Here is a 15478-nt window from a genome sequence, read left to right on the forward strand (position 1 = left end):
GGTGGAGCAAGCCCACTGCCAAGGTGGTGCAGGGCTGTCCTCTCTGGAGGCTGGAGCAAGCCCACGGCCAAGGTGGTGCAGGGCTGTCCTTTCTGGAGGGTGGAGCAAGCCCACTGCCAGGGTGGTGCAGGGCTGTCCTCTCTGGAGGGTGGAGCAAGCCCACTGCCAAGGTGGTGCAGGGCTGTCCTCTCTGGAGGCTGGAGCAAGCCCACGGCCAAGGTGGTGCAGGGCTGTCCTCTCTGGAGGCTGGAGCAAGTCCACTGCCAGGGTGGTGCAGGGCTGTCCTCTCTGGAGGCTGGAGCAAGTCCACTGCCAGGGTGGTGCAGGGCTGTCCTCTCTGGAGGCTGGAGCAAGCCCACGGCCAAGGTGGTGCAGGGCTGTCCTTTCTGGAGGGTGGAGCAAGCCCACTGCCAGGGTGGTGCAGGGCTGTCCTCTCTGGAGGGTGGAGCAAGCCCACTGCCAGGGTGGTGCAGGGCTGTCCTCTCTGGAGGCTGGAGCAAGCCCACGGCCAAGGTGGTGCAGGGCTGTCCTCTCTGGAGGGTGGAGGAAGCCCACGGCCAGGGTGGTGCAGGGCTGTCCTCTCTGGAGGCTGGAGCAAGCTCACGGCCAAGGTGGTGCAGGGCTGTCTTCTCTGGAGGGTGGAGGAAGCCCACGGCCAGGGTGGTGCAGGGCTGTCCTCTCTGGAGGCTGGAGCAAGCCCACGGCCAAGGTGGTGCAGGGCTGTCCTCTCTGGAGGCTGGAGCAAGCCCACTGCCAGGGTGGTGCAGGGCTGTCCTCTCTGGAGGCTGGAGCAAGCCCACGGCCAAGGTGGTGCAGGGCTGTCCTCTCTGGAGGCTGGAGCAAGCCCACGGCCAAGGTGGTGCAGGGCTGTCCTCTCTGGAGGGTGGAGCAAGCCCACTGCCAAGGTTGTGTAGGTCGCCAATCCCATTTAGAATCCAGTGGTTGTATGACCAAAGCCCCCCTTCCCTTCAGGCCAAGGGCCAGCTACTACTTCTAAAGGGGGCCACATGCCTTGTGGTGCTTCCTGCGGGGTCCCTCCGCAGTGGGGTGCCCTCCCGTCCTCTGTCTTCCCTCGTGTTTTCCAGTTTTTCTCTCCGGCCTCCGAGGCCTTTCGGGACTCTGGGGCGAGACCGACAGGGTCGGGCACACGAGGACAGCACGCGCTCTCACTCTTAGGGTCTATAAACGTGATCACCTCCACACTCCCCCTCTGCTGCTTGCTGGACCACATTCCAGATGCTGGGGCTGAGGGCTGGGGCATCTTCAGAGCCACCATTTGGCGACCACATTGTCAGGGACCGGAAGAGGAGAAGGCAGGGATGAATAGAACAAAGCAGCCCCTCTGCGGACACCACCGCTGGTGCCTGCCTGGCCGCGACGCGGAAGGGTGCGTCCCCAGCCTCGTCTGCCACTGTCCTTCGGGCAGGTCCAGCCTGTAGCACTGAGCACAGGTTGTTATCATCAGAGGAGCCTTGGGGTCGATGGAGACAGCTGAGTCCAGATGTCCCTGCACAGGACACTCTCCCCGATTAGTGGAGTCATAAACTGTCATAGGTCACAGATCCCCTTTGCTCAAGTCGTATCTTACACGGAAACTCCCATGTGAAAACACAGAGGGCTTGTGGGCTCTGCGACCCTGCCCTCCCCGCTCTGCACCTTGTGGGGAGACCTCAAAGGAAACCTGGAGGGCTGCTCAGGCCCCGTCTGGGGCTTGGGGAATCTCCTGGTGAGGGCTTGTGGCTTACAAATCTCATTCTCTTTGCGTTTTGAAGGGTTCTTCAGGTTCCCTCAAGGACGTGGCCTGACACTGAATCAAGAGCTCTGCCAGGGTCTCCTCTAGATGAGATTTTTGTCCCTTTTTGACTCAGCCACTGGGTTTTCCTTCCAGCTCCGGGAGTGGCAATTATAGTGTGCACAGAATGCTGTCGTCCTGATAGATCTCTCTGCCGACAAGCTTTGATCAGGTTCATTTGTTCAGCTTGGGGAACTGTCCTGATTCACCCTGGCTTTTGGTGACCTACTTGCAGGCAAACACCTGCCAAGACCCGCCTTACAGCCAGGACCTCAGGACAGATGCCTCAGAGCTGGAGATCCCAAGAATGGGGGCTTGGGGCTCCCAAGAATGTGCTCTGAAAACCCGCCCTTTACAACCTGCAGAAGCACTCTCTCCTTTCACACCTCTAAAGAGAAAGCTTATTTACTTTTAACTATGTAAGTATCAAATAGCAAACATGGTGGGGCATAGGGAAAGTGAGACACTTTCCACAACCTGCACAATTATGGTTGACATCGTTTCTGGAGGTTAATTCTGATACCCCTAAGGGGACATGCCCTAGCTCCTTCAGGAGAAGTGATGCCTTCCTAAAAGTTTGAATCTTTAATCTCAAAAGGAAAAAAGAAAACCTTGGCTAAATCACAGTTGTATTTTTATCTGTGAACAGAGGAGAAATGTTGCCTAAAGTGGTAGCATCATCGGGGTAACCTGGCTCTGCGACACGGGTTTCAGGACTTTGGATGAAGTGCTGAATGCGGACAGGAGGCAGGAGGTCAACCAGCTCCTGCTCACAGTGCCCACGCTGGGCGGCAGCGTGGGCAACATTAAAAAATGTACGGTCAGTGGCAGTTAATCTCAAACTCTGCAGAGACACCTTTAACTGAGTAATGACTGTCCCTGAAGTCTGGGCTTGTGGACCTCTGCCACAAGGGTGTGTTCAGGGGCCTGGTGACTGGGCCAAGAGGACAGGGAACTTTCCCCCATCAGACAAATGGCTTTGAGCAAGGCCACACAGCCGGGCGTCTCTTTAGAAAGTCCTGGACGCTGGAGTTTCCACCAAGTTTCCAAGAGCTGTATTTTCAGCATGAGGGAGGCAGCATTATTATAAATTATCAGGTGGAGCTATAGAGGGAAGACAGATGCGGGATGGAAAGGACATCCTGAAAGCTTTTGCTCCCTCAATAACCCTTTATCACTGAGAAGTTCTTTGCTGTGTGTAAGTTAATTTCTTTGATTTCAGTTGAATCCTGCAAGGCTGACAGAGAATAATCCCGTATTCCAACGTGTCTCGGTGGTTCACACATGGGCCGGAGACTGGCACCTTTCAACATGCTGGCCTGGCTGGGGCCCTAAAACGAGGACTTCTGGGGGTTCCCAGCACCCTAACGTGAAAGGACGGCTCACTGTGATCACACTGTTTGGACAGTGTGGTTTCTGCTGTAATATGTCTTCCTCCCTGAGTCTGAAATTTTGGCTCGTGCAGGCAGGGAGTGACTATGTGACCAGCCCTGTAAAAGCCCTGGGTGTGGAGCCCCGAAGGCTGAGGACACTTTTCAAGTGCTGTCACAGCTGTAAGGTCCCTGGGTGCCAACTCCTGGGTCTTCTTAGGGAGTCATTGACCCCGGAGGTGGTTTGGGACCCCAGAGGGTCTCTGGTGGACATGTGTGTTCCTGTGCGCCTTCCCCATCCCTGCACCTCTCAGCAGCTCACAGGGGGAGTATTCCCATGAAGCTGCAGTCTGCACACAGTCTGTACACAAGGACACAGAACATGAGGGTGGACAGCAGCCGGACTGGGGTCAGAAGCAAGCAAGCTGGGTGATCGCAGGGAAGCTGTGAGGGTCCTGCGGGGGTGTTCAGCGGACATGCAACTTATAAAGTGCTAGAGGTGGTGGCACGGCATGCGGCCTCCTCACCCACCTCGAGGCGTCTGTTATCTTCTTGTGTGTGACGTCACATGAAGGGCACGTGTGAGCCAACTATTGATCTGTTTGCAAATCATGCTGGACAACAGGCCTGAAAAGGTCAAGTTAGTAGAACTGCAGATCTAGACTACTTAGGAGGCCTCAGACACCACATTTCTAGGAATCGTCCTTGCTGGGCCACCCAGTGGACCCCCAGGGACCACACTTACAGTAGGGTCTTGAGGGCACAGATGTCTAGGGCTTGGAAATGAAGCACCTTATTTTATGCAAATTTCCTGCCTCACGGACATGGTCTGTGGCCCAGAGGTTGTATGTTGGCCATGGAATCTCGTGAGGGAATTTGAGCAGAATTACGAGGAATGAGGAATATTGGCTCATGTCACCCACGAGAAACAGAGGGAAAAACATCTGTCCACCCTCAAGGCAGCATGTAGACAGGTCACAGTCTTTCTCAGCCAGCAGGGGCTGGGAGGCTGAGGGTTCTCACCATTGCTGATTCACATAACCCATGAGGCTGGAGACCACACCCTACGTCTGACTGTGTCCACCCAGAGTGCCCAGTGGCAGGGGGATTCAGCGTGTCTGTTGAGTGGTCATCCTTGCATTGTTTTGATAATGATTTCCTAAAAGCTGCTCTGCCGCCCCCTCTGCTGCCTGAGAAGTGTGGTCCTGCAGCTCCCAGGTCTGGGGCGGGGTCTTCTCCTTCTCCCTAGCTGTGCTCTGGCAGTCTCCCTCTGGACATCTGACACGTCCCAGAACCTGGAAAACATTCCCAGCAAAAGGGGCAGCTTGTTTGCCAGCCGTGATGGGAAGGAGTCCAGGATTTTAGGCACAATTCTTTGCTCCTGTGATTCATTCACTCTGCTCCTGGAGAGATGTTGTGTCTGATGCGAAATTGCTTTCTTCATTTGAAGACTCCCCTTGAAAAATCTGAAAAGTCAGAAGCCTCTGGAGCAGGTTAATCTAGTGAGATTTGCTGGGGTGTCTTCTTTGGGTGCACCCTTGGCGTAGAGCCATTTATGCTAGACAGCTCATTGCGGCAACCTCCACGGTGACCAGACCATCAGCATTGTGCTCGTGAAGCTGTGGATCGTCTCAGAGAGACACGCAGCACCCCTCCTCAAGGGCCGCGCAGCTCTCTGTCTGTCCTTACTAATTAAGCAAGTTCCTGATTTTTAAGGGAACTAGCAAAGCTATTAACAGGAAAATGCTACATGCAGTGGCTTCACTCACACCTTGCTTATTTCTTCCTTGTTCATTCTATTTTTAGCTTTATGGCAGGCATTCTGAATCACACTTAACATATTTTTTAATTTAAGTCATCTGAACACTGTGATTACTTAATATGCCTTAAGCCTAATAGTAATTACTGTAAATTCTTGAAAATAATAAAACTGCCTGTGTTTGAAAGTATCCACAGTTGAGGCTTGTTTTGAACCTACTCATCTTCCCCATGCAGTCCACAGTAATGAAGGTTTTGTAGACCTAATGGTAACATCGGCGTGAGCAATAAAGAGGCAAAGAATGGGGCTGTGGACACAAGTGCAGGTGCCACATTCACTGGAGAAGGAGCGGCAGGTGCCCAGGGAGGTCCAGGGAGGACGGCCCCCACACCCCACCGACTGCCCAGCCCTGCCTGGACACGGGCACTCATTCCCCAGGAAAGGGGCTCATGTGCCCGAGACCGGTCCCAACACAGCAGCAGAGGGTGGCACGGAACGAGTCCTATTCATACCCACGGCTCGGAAGATGCCTTGGGTGACAGCGGCCATCACTGTTGGGCCTCCTGGAGGCTTCCCTGAGCTGGATAAGGCCATTTTAAGGTCACTCTTGGAAGATTAAGGTGATAGAATTAGCCCTGGACATTCTGAGGTGACCCTGGTCCCAGCACCCTCAAACTGGGTCTTATTTCTAAAATGGAACTTTCAGTTTTAAATCTCACTTGATTTTAGTGAATTTATTAATAATTACACACAATAGAAACCCTAGAATACCTTTTCTTCTCAATTTTTGCAAGAAAATAAATTTAAACAGGACAAAGGCAGTTAAATTTAAGGTGTAAATTTGCATTTATTTTACTACCAGATATGCTGTTGTTTTCTTGGAAATGCTGCAGTAATCTTGGTATCAAGCACTTGGGCCCAGGGCCTGAGTGTGAGGACTGGCTGGTGTAGAGGAGGCCGCAGCACCGGCCTCCATCCATCACACTCTCAGGGAGAGGTTCCGAGGCATCCTTTGTTCCAAGTCATGTGCCAGGCATGGTGGGTAGGGAGGTTCTGCTGGCACAGGAGGGCTGCAGGGAGGACCCAGCTGGTCCTAGGACCTCCGGGATGTGTGGTGGGGCCTGGGAAGGTGCCCAGGGCAGGGCTGGCTCTGTGCAGGAGGTGCTGGAGGTGAGATGGGCACAGAGCGGGCATGGGCGCTGTGTGGGTGGGGCTGGGAGGGTATCTGGGCACCGTATGTGTCTCCAGTCCCTTCTGCTGAACTCTTCACCTGCTGTCTTTGTCCTGCAAACAGTGGGAAGCTGGGTCAGAGCCAGGCAATGGGTAAAGATGTGCTTTGTAAATGGTGACACCACCTACGCATTTGAGATCTCAATTTGAACAATGGGTTCCATGTGCTAACGTTATCTCCCCAGGGTGCAGGTTCTCCTGGAAGGAAAAAGGTTTGCCAGTGTCCCTGGAGCACCTTGGGTGAGTGTGCACTGCTCAGTTGGGAGTGACCACACTGGACCAGGATTCAGAGGGAGGCAAGTCCCGGGCACAGCCAGGGTCCCTTGGGGTCACAGCAGTGGAGGGGAGGGAAGAGCAGCAGGTGGGAACAGGGTAGTGCCTGAACCGTGAGCGGCTGCTGGGACCTCCGTGAGCCTCCCCACTGCCGCCCTCCCTCCACACGCCCAGTGCCCTGATTTGACAGTGGGAAACCTGTGAGGCCTAAAATAACCTAGTCAGCTTCCGATGATGCTGTGATTTCTCCAGGCTGGGGACATTCTTGTTTCATCACACAAATAATGAAATGTGAATCTGTGACTCAGCTGTGACACACTCCTCAGAAGGCCCCGGTGGTGCCACACAGACACTCTCAGGAGTGACCTTGGCCCCACTGCTGGGAAAACAGAAGCGTTAACTTCTAAACTCCAGGCAGTGAGCAAACCATTCTCTGCCAAACTAGATGTGTTAATGTTCCCAAACAACTTCAGAATTAAGATAGAATGCAATCTAATTTTTAACAAGAAAGCTGGGATTGCCTCACTGTTAATCCATAACAGCACCACTGGGATTGGGCAGCTCAGCAGGCTCTGCAGGTGAGGACTTGGAGGTGAGGCCCTGCAGGTGAGGCCTTGGAGGTGAGGCCTTGGAGGTGAGGCCTTGGAGGTAAGGTCTTGAGGTGAGGCCTTGGAGGTGAGGCCCTTCAGGTGAGGCCCTGCTGAGAAGGCTGTGCTGGGGAGACTGAGGGTCGTGGCTGATCTTCTGCTCCCATGAGCTCCTGGACAAGTTTTTTCTGCCTTTCTTTGTTGTGCTGGGCATGTTGTTGGGCCTGGTGGAAGACAAACTCTTTCAGAATTTGTCCAATATTTCTAGTGCCTCTGAAATTGTGTATTGACAGAGCTATGAACAAAATATTAAGAAGGATTGATTAAAGAGAAGAGAAGACTATTTTTTCGCACTTATAATGTCAGGCACAAGTTCAATATGATAGGAAAGACATGTCATAACAATTACAACTTTTGAAAACTAAAAGCAAAGGAAAGCTTTCCTGATTTAAAGACTAGAATCTTAGTGCCATAGAACCTCCATGACCACTTCCCTACACTGACCACTTCCATGGCTGACCACCTCCCTACACTGACCACCTCCGTGGCTGACCACCTCCCTACATTGACCACCTCCATGTCTGACCACCTCCCTACATTGACCACCTCCATGGCCGACCACGTCCCTACACTGACCACCTCCATGGCCGACCACCTCCCTACACTGACCACCTCCATGGTTGACCACCTCCCTACACTGACCACCTCCATGGTTGACCACCTCCCTACACTGACCACCTCCATGGCCGACCACCTCCCTACACTGACCACCTCCATGGCTGACCACCTCTCTGCACTGACCACCTCCTTAGGTTGACCTGATTTTCACAGACTGGACACGCACCATGTATGTGAGCACAGTAGACCTAGTTCCTTATGTTGACCGCCTCTGCATGTTGACCATAAAATAAATTTAATGTTTATTTTATGTTTGCTGTTTGGATATAATCTCTGTAGGATTATCCCTTGTAAATATTTCCCAATGACCAACAATTAAGAGATTATTTATTTCTATAGAATATGTGGCCAATAATTGGGGATTATTGTCACTCTGATACATCAGAAATAGTACATTGGACTGATTTTTAAATTACGCTGAGTGAAGTTGAGTGTCTCTTGTCTTTTGACTATTTTTATATAAATTTTCGGTCTTTTTCTTCTTCATTGTTAGTGACCTTTTACACAGATATTCAAAATGTTATCATTTTGCCTTGTAAATACTTACCAAGTAAATATAAACTATTCCTTCTCTCAGTTTGTTATTTGTCTTTTGAATTTCCTTATGGTGGTTTATTTTTGTCTAGAACATAATTTTTACACTTGAATTTTTCAATATTTCATTGCTTTGAATTTTCAGCCGCAGTCACAGGGCTTATCTCCACTCCCACGTCAGAGTTGGATCAATCTGTGTTTCTGCTGTTCTCTAATGCTTCTCCTTTTCTTTCTATTTTAAGGTCTTTAATCCATTTTCAGGTCTTTTGGGTATATGGTGTGAGGTATGGATCAAATTTTATCTTTATCCAAATGATGAAACAAACATTATTTATGAAGTAAAAATTTGTTCTTAAAAGCAGTGATCTGAGAGGCTAATTTTACCAATTGGCAAGTTTTGTTTCTGGATTTTCGATTCTCATCTGATATTTGGTCTACACAGAAGTTTCTCACATCGTAAAACGTAGATTTCCTGATGGGCCACCTGCCTCCTCCTTTCCTGAGAACTGCACATAGCTGACGCTCAGTAATTGATAAAGTCAAGAGCTTTTCACTATGGTAATTACTACTAAAGATAAAGAGCTGTTGGAATCACCAGGGGCCCCTGGTTAACCCTGGGCAGAAGCCATGAAGATATTTCAGTGATTATTGCCTCAGACTGCGGGGCAGACATTTTAGTTGCGAGTTGTCAGCTCAGGCAATAGTGTGAAATTCTCCAACTCTTGCTTATTCAACAAGTTTTTAATTTTCTTCTCATGTTTGATTTATGGAATTTTTCCCTTCTCTTTACAAAAGGCAAACCCTATTAAGACTAATTCATCGCTGACACTGAAAACTATTTCAGATTTGGGAACAGTTGTAAAAATAAAGAGAATATGTTAGAAAGGGGCCACTGCTGAAATATCCCTTTGAGCAGAAGTCACAGATGAGAATTTATCTTCTGTTAGTTAAATGAGATGCAGTTGGTCAACAAGGCAGCACCAAGTTGAGCAGGGAGACACTTTCCCAGCCGGAGGGCCCAGCGTGCCATCCCGCAGCAGGACCCCCTCCCCAGAGTGGCGCTGGGCCTCCAGGAGTAAAAGGCAGGCCTGACCTCTCCTCAGACTGGGCAGGCTCCTGGCAGGGAGGGTGACCCGTCTACCCCTCACAGTGAGTTTGGGGGCTCTGCTCTGTCGAGGGAAAGAGATCTCTTTGTACAGCCCTTGAACATAGCCCATGTGACTCCAAATAACCTAAAACCATTCAGACTTCATTGAAAAGAAAACACATTTAACATTATATTTCATGAAAAATTAACCCCCTCAGAAGTCAACACGAAAGCAAACATTACCTTTCACGAAAGTAAAAATGTTCAACACACGAGGCCATGTTTTGCATCTGCCACCTTTGACTGTCTATAATTTCCCTCTTCTTGGGATTTCTTGAACACAATGGGGGCAAAAGGACCCAAACCAAACTTTAAAAAGAAATAACATTTAATAAACAAATTTAATAATTTTTCATCAAAGAAAACATGCTGAACATATATCTTTGTATGATGCCTGTAAAGACCCTGTGAAGACCCTACAAAACTCAAAAGACACTGGTGTTACTTTCTTGTTCCTGAACAGAGGAGTTTGTAAACTTTCTTTGCTGATAACCCCCCAAATGATGAAACCATGTGTTGTCATCCCTCCATCAGCCCTGCTGGCCCCCAGCCTTCTCCTCTGGTCTTTCTCCGAGGGGCTTCCTCATTCCCCCGAGGGCCATCTCGCTGTGCCGCTCTCCCCAGCGAGGCCTGACGTAGCAATGGACACCCAGTGTGACTGTAACCTCACCCACAGTAGAAAAGCTCTTCACCCAAGAACTGGATCCTTTACTGATCTCTCTGACACAAATATAATGGAAAAGTGCTGGTGCTTTTGGTTTTTATGTCTCCACCAACCAAACGAAACCCCCTCTTTCTGACTGCACAAGGTGGTGACTCAGTTAGAAAGGGTTTTTCACAACTGAAAAGGTGCCCACTCGTCCAAGTTTATAAGAAGGAGAAACCCGTGCACAAGCTAAGGGGCGTGCTTTGGTCGTTTGTTGATCAAATTGGAGGGAAATATTTAGTAAGTGGCAAGTTTAGCACTTTTTAACTCAAAAATATACTCATGCATTTTCTATGTTTCATTATATTTTTCTGGAAAGTAAAGTAACAAAAAGGACTGAACATTTTGCAAAGCTGTATTTTCATTGAGTTCCTAACTCAAAAGGTCCACCCAAACCATCCCCCCTTGACCATTAAAACTTAAATAATAGAATACAAGCTTCAGGCGCCTACGTTCAGGCTGGCCCTTCCACCTGGGGAAGCTCGGAGCCTGCCCGCCCTGCCAGCTCACCATGGATGGGGTGGCTCAGCCTTGGAAGGCAAAGTTTTGCCTCCTCTTGACAATTGGGATGTGGTTGGCCATACTTATCAACACTGTCTGGTCACTAGCCAATTAGAAGAAATGTATGCATGCCTAGACCATTAAGAAAATGTTCAGAGGGCCTGAGTTTGCTAATGTGGCCAAATGATCTGTTTTTAATGTAAATATTTTGGCTATAGTAATCAAATCAAACATTCTGCTATTCTTTTGTTCTAACGCTTTTTGGATGATACTTTGACATATGCATATTAGATGCTTCCAGATTAATGTCAAGTTCTGTGGCTTCTTTGGGGAACGCGTTCTCTGTGGGGTGTGGTGTGTGTCTTGCCAAGGTTCCCACACAGGATGCAGTAACCAGCAGCAGTGAGCAGCCCAGGGGACGGCTGTGTCTGTGCAATGACATGGCTGAATTATCAGACCCCTTCTTATCTGAAAGAGAGGCAGAGACACAGAAAGATAGGGAGACAAACAGAGACAGAGGAGGGGTGGAGGGAGGTGGGAGGAACACAGGCAAATCCAAGGAGCTGGGTTATCATCATCCCAGCGGCCAGACATCATTATACTGAAAATTTTATAATTACATTTGTTTATTTATGGTTAGAAAAAATTTCCACTGCTCAGGTCCCTTGGTTTACGAAGTGGGGTGGGTGTCGCAGGCAGGACTCAGGTCAGGACTGTGTGGCACTTAGAGAGAGAGGACCTGCCGTGGGCAGGCACAGGGCTCTGCTGAGCACCGAGAACGGTGCGGGGTCAGAGCCTGCAGCAGGCTGGGCTCCATGCCAGGCGGGGACTCCGGGATGCAATTCTGCCACCCCACCCCTAGGACCTGCCGTAGTCTCCACAGTGTGCAGACAAACGCCCAAACAGCAGACACGCTGGGCCATTACTGACCGGGGCTGCAGCTTCCTAATCAAATCTCCCTTCATGGAGACATATCATAAACACATTTTATAATTTAATAGCATGGTTTTATTATAAACATACTTGTGTTTAGATACCAAATGATTCTGGTTACAGTAACAACATCAGGTTTTGTCTTACATTAACTTTATTAAGAAAAAAACAAACAAAAGGCCAGTCTGTCTAATGACACAGTAAGCAACGTGCGTGGCAATGGGCTGGGGAGGGGCGGTCCAGTGCCAGGTAGAGTCACGCTAGGTTTCCCGCTGTCCATGGTGAGGCCAAGCCAGAGTCCAGGTCAAGGTGGTGGAGGGAAGACTCCTGTCCCGGTCTTTCCTGGGTGTTGACTTTGGAAGGAGGCACCAATATGCAGCGTCTCCGCCAGGGAGACGTGTGTGCCTGGGACTACAGAGCCTGTGAGGTGGCTCTGTTACTGTCCCATGCTCCTGAACACAGAGGCATTTATCAAACATGTAGAAGCAGTAAGCATAGGAAGCTGCGAATCACACTGGGCCTGAGTTTATTGAAAAAGATTGTCCAACAACCATTTATTCAAATAAAAACCACCACCCAGGATGAGGTCTCTTCAGGAACTCACCTCGCCTCAGGAGCTTCACCGCAGAGGATGACTGTTTTCACTACATCATTGTCTTTTACTTTATTATTACTTCTGACACATCCCTTACCTTGTATGGAAAGAAACACAAAGAATGTATGCTTTTATTTCTGGCTCTTAATGGCTTCAGTGGCCTGAACTTATAATTGCACAGAACTGACTTGAAAAATCTTATAAAACTAGACATGCAATGTTTCCAGGGCTCACCTGCTCTCTGCTAATGATCATTCCAAACACAGGATGCTTTGTGAAAATGGCCACCACTCGGCTCTCAAGAGAGTGACAAGAAGACACATTCAACTCTTAAAACAAGTTAAAACTTCTAGTCACTGCTTCTCCGGAGGGTGCTTTAGTGTGGGATGAGCTGACATAAACCGGCTGCATGTGATACATTGATAATGAATTCCAGAGCCAGCATGAGAGAGACGTGAGCGCTGGAGGAATTCGGCATATCCAAACGTGTTCTCTTCTCACTCCAAAGTTTGAGAATTGTTTTTGTTCCCCCACATCTGGGAGCCAGGCTTGGTCATCAGAGTCCGTGTCCCCCCTGGGAAGATGGAGGATCTTTCTGGACAAACCATGGAACTGGGGCTACTCTCACCGCCCTCCTAAAATCGGCAATTATTTGTTCCTAAGTTCAAAATGATAAAACAGAGAAACAATGTAAACAATTTAGCTGGACAGTGGATGAAACCTGACGTCACTTATCTCTGCCGTTGTTGCTTCAGGATTTATTGGTGTTGGTGTTATTTATAGGTCCTGAACACGTATCATCAAAGACGCTGTGGTTTTAATCATTTTTTATGGAAGTCTGAATGTCATACATAATACTCTTTTCATAAGAAAAAAATCCCCAAGCAAAGCAGTAAAATGTACTTAAAATCAGGTTGCAAAAATATAAAGGAGAAAATGAAAATGTTATTATCATCTTTATTTTCTATTTATTTTTTGGTTTTCCAGCCCCTTTCTGCGTTACAGGCCATACCAGGGATATAAGCATGACAATATTGATTCTGGAAAATGCTAATTTTTCAATGATGGAAAAAATTAGGAAACCTCCACTGGTTCTATGTTCTCTTTTTGTAAAACCAATGAAAATGTAAATGGGCCTGGAGCTTTTGTGTGAAATTCTCACCCAGCTTTATCACTCTTCTCCACTCTGAGCCCCGGAATCCAATTACATCCCTGTCCAAGTGCAGGCCCAGGGCTGGTGGCGGGGCTGGAGCAGGAAATGAGGGGCCATAAGTTAAATTCTTTTCTCTGCTTCCAGGATGTGACCCTGGGGAAAATTTCCTTGCCTTTTACATCTTGAAAAAAGAATTATTAGCCTTAAAATTGAAAAGGGACAGATCTTAAGCCTTTTTAGAAGCAAACTTGGGACGAGGAAACCTGAAATATCCTGAGAGTAAACTCAGCTTTCCGCGACTGGCTGTTTCTCAGAGAGTAGCTGTCACTGGGCATGGCCTTGCACAGGTGCAGGTGACGCTTTGCCTAATTTGGTTACTTACCTGTTTTCAGTGTGGGTGCTACTTTTCCCTGGAATCCCCTCACATTCTGGCACAGGGCACTTCAAATTGGTCAGGACACTTGGGGGCTCTCAGTGCCTGCGTGAGAGAAACAGCTCAATCTGGGGGTGCTGTACCCCAGAGAACATCCCCTCCCTCCCAGAGGAGGGTGTGTTTACATGACCCTTATCAGTGTAGCTGTTATGGCAGAACCATCAATTAGCCTCCACTTGCAAAATAGCACCTGGGAAAGCGTCTTCCACAAACTTGTTTAACCTTCCCCCCTCCCTTCAGTGACAGGTTGAGATTTATGGATTTTAGAGTCGGTTGCAGCACCTGGGCTGATGTTATCATGCTGATGAGAAATGCCTCGGAGCCGGGGGTTTGAGCAAGAATCACAGTTCATTAAGAAGGAACTTTACCCTCAGAGCAGATTTACTGTTTCGACTAATAACATCCTAGACAACAATTAATTCTGACATGCTGGTCCTTGGCGGCCCCTGCATGCTTGGTGCAAAGCTCACCTACTCTGTACTGTGGGCGCAGCGGCTACAGCCCCAGCCCGACCTGGGGAGAGCTGAAGGTGCAGACTGAGTTGCCCGCGGTGATTTTTCCAGAAAAGAGAGAGGACAGGGCCACACAGGCATCCACAGCCCCATCACCCAATTTTTTGCTGGGTTAGTTTTTCATCCTGTAAGATCTGTGTTCAATTTCATGTTCCATTGGGTGGTTTTCAAACCACGTTGGGACTGTAGATCAGAGCAAACCAGCAGTGTCACTCGGCCTGTACCCTTAGCGCCCACCTGCATGTCCTGATTTCTGCTCCTGGTCGCCCTGCAACCCCCAAAGCCTCCTTGTTAGCTGGTTACTAGGAAGGGTCAGACATGTGGCCCTGTGTGGTAGTTTGGTGATGAACTCGGGTTTATTGGAAAGATTTAATCTGCTGTTCCTGTTTGCAAGGCGTTGTAACAGCATGCTCTGTGTGCAAAGTCGGGGTGGGCACTCCTGATATCCCAGGCTACCGGCAGCCTCACTCACGCTCCACAGCTCCGTCTGGTTATGCCTTTTCAGCATAAAGATAGGGCTGTGGCTCCGCCATGACCCCAAGAAGCTATGCTCAGGCAAAGATTGCTAAATTTGGGAGTCTGGAGCTGATCCAGGGTAGGTTTGTCCCTCACTGGGGGGGCGCCTGTGCTGGGGTGGGGGCACCTGCGGCCCCTCCTAGAGCAGCCCAGCAGCACCGGCTTCAAACGGGACTGTGTTCCCACTCATATGAAACAGCGTCTTTTTATGGGCTGTTTAAAAGAATTTTCCATAATTATAACAAGTACAGAATCAATGAAGCAGAGGGAAGTGGAATTTCAGTCCAATAAATCTGCTCATTTTTTTTCTCCCATCTGTCCTCCATGTGAGCTGCTGCTTGTCAGGAATCTGAGGTCTAGAGGGGCAGTGTCTTGGTCACAGCCTCGATGTGGGTCTCCCACGACTTTGGGGAGCTCAGCTCGTTTTCTGGTAAGCTTGAGGTGACTGGAGAGCTGTTGGGTTGAGTCCACCAAGGAGCCAGGAGGAGGCGGCCATGCAGGGAGGCCTGAGCCATGCGGCTGAGGATCTGGGGACACTCGCTCTGCTGGGGAGCCCCCTCTGTTCACTTCACTCTTCTCCAAAACAGAAAGACGTGATGCACTTTCTGGGCCACGGGACTTGCGTGAGGAGCCTTCTCTAGAAACATCTAGAGTGGTGAGTTGGTGTTAATAAATTCTCAAAGTGCTCTTGTCTTCCATTCCAGTGAAATTTTAAGGACCATCATGGAAGGCTTGGTAGTAAGTAAGCACAAGAAAAGC

The sequence above is a fragment of the Nycticebus coucang genome, chromosome 1, assembly GCF_027406575.1.
Source record: "Nycticebus coucang isolate mNycCou1 chromosome 1, mNycCou1.pri, whole genome shotgun sequence".
NCBI lineage: Eukaryota > Metazoa > Chordata > Mammalia > Primates > Lorisidae > Nycticebus > Nycticebus coucang.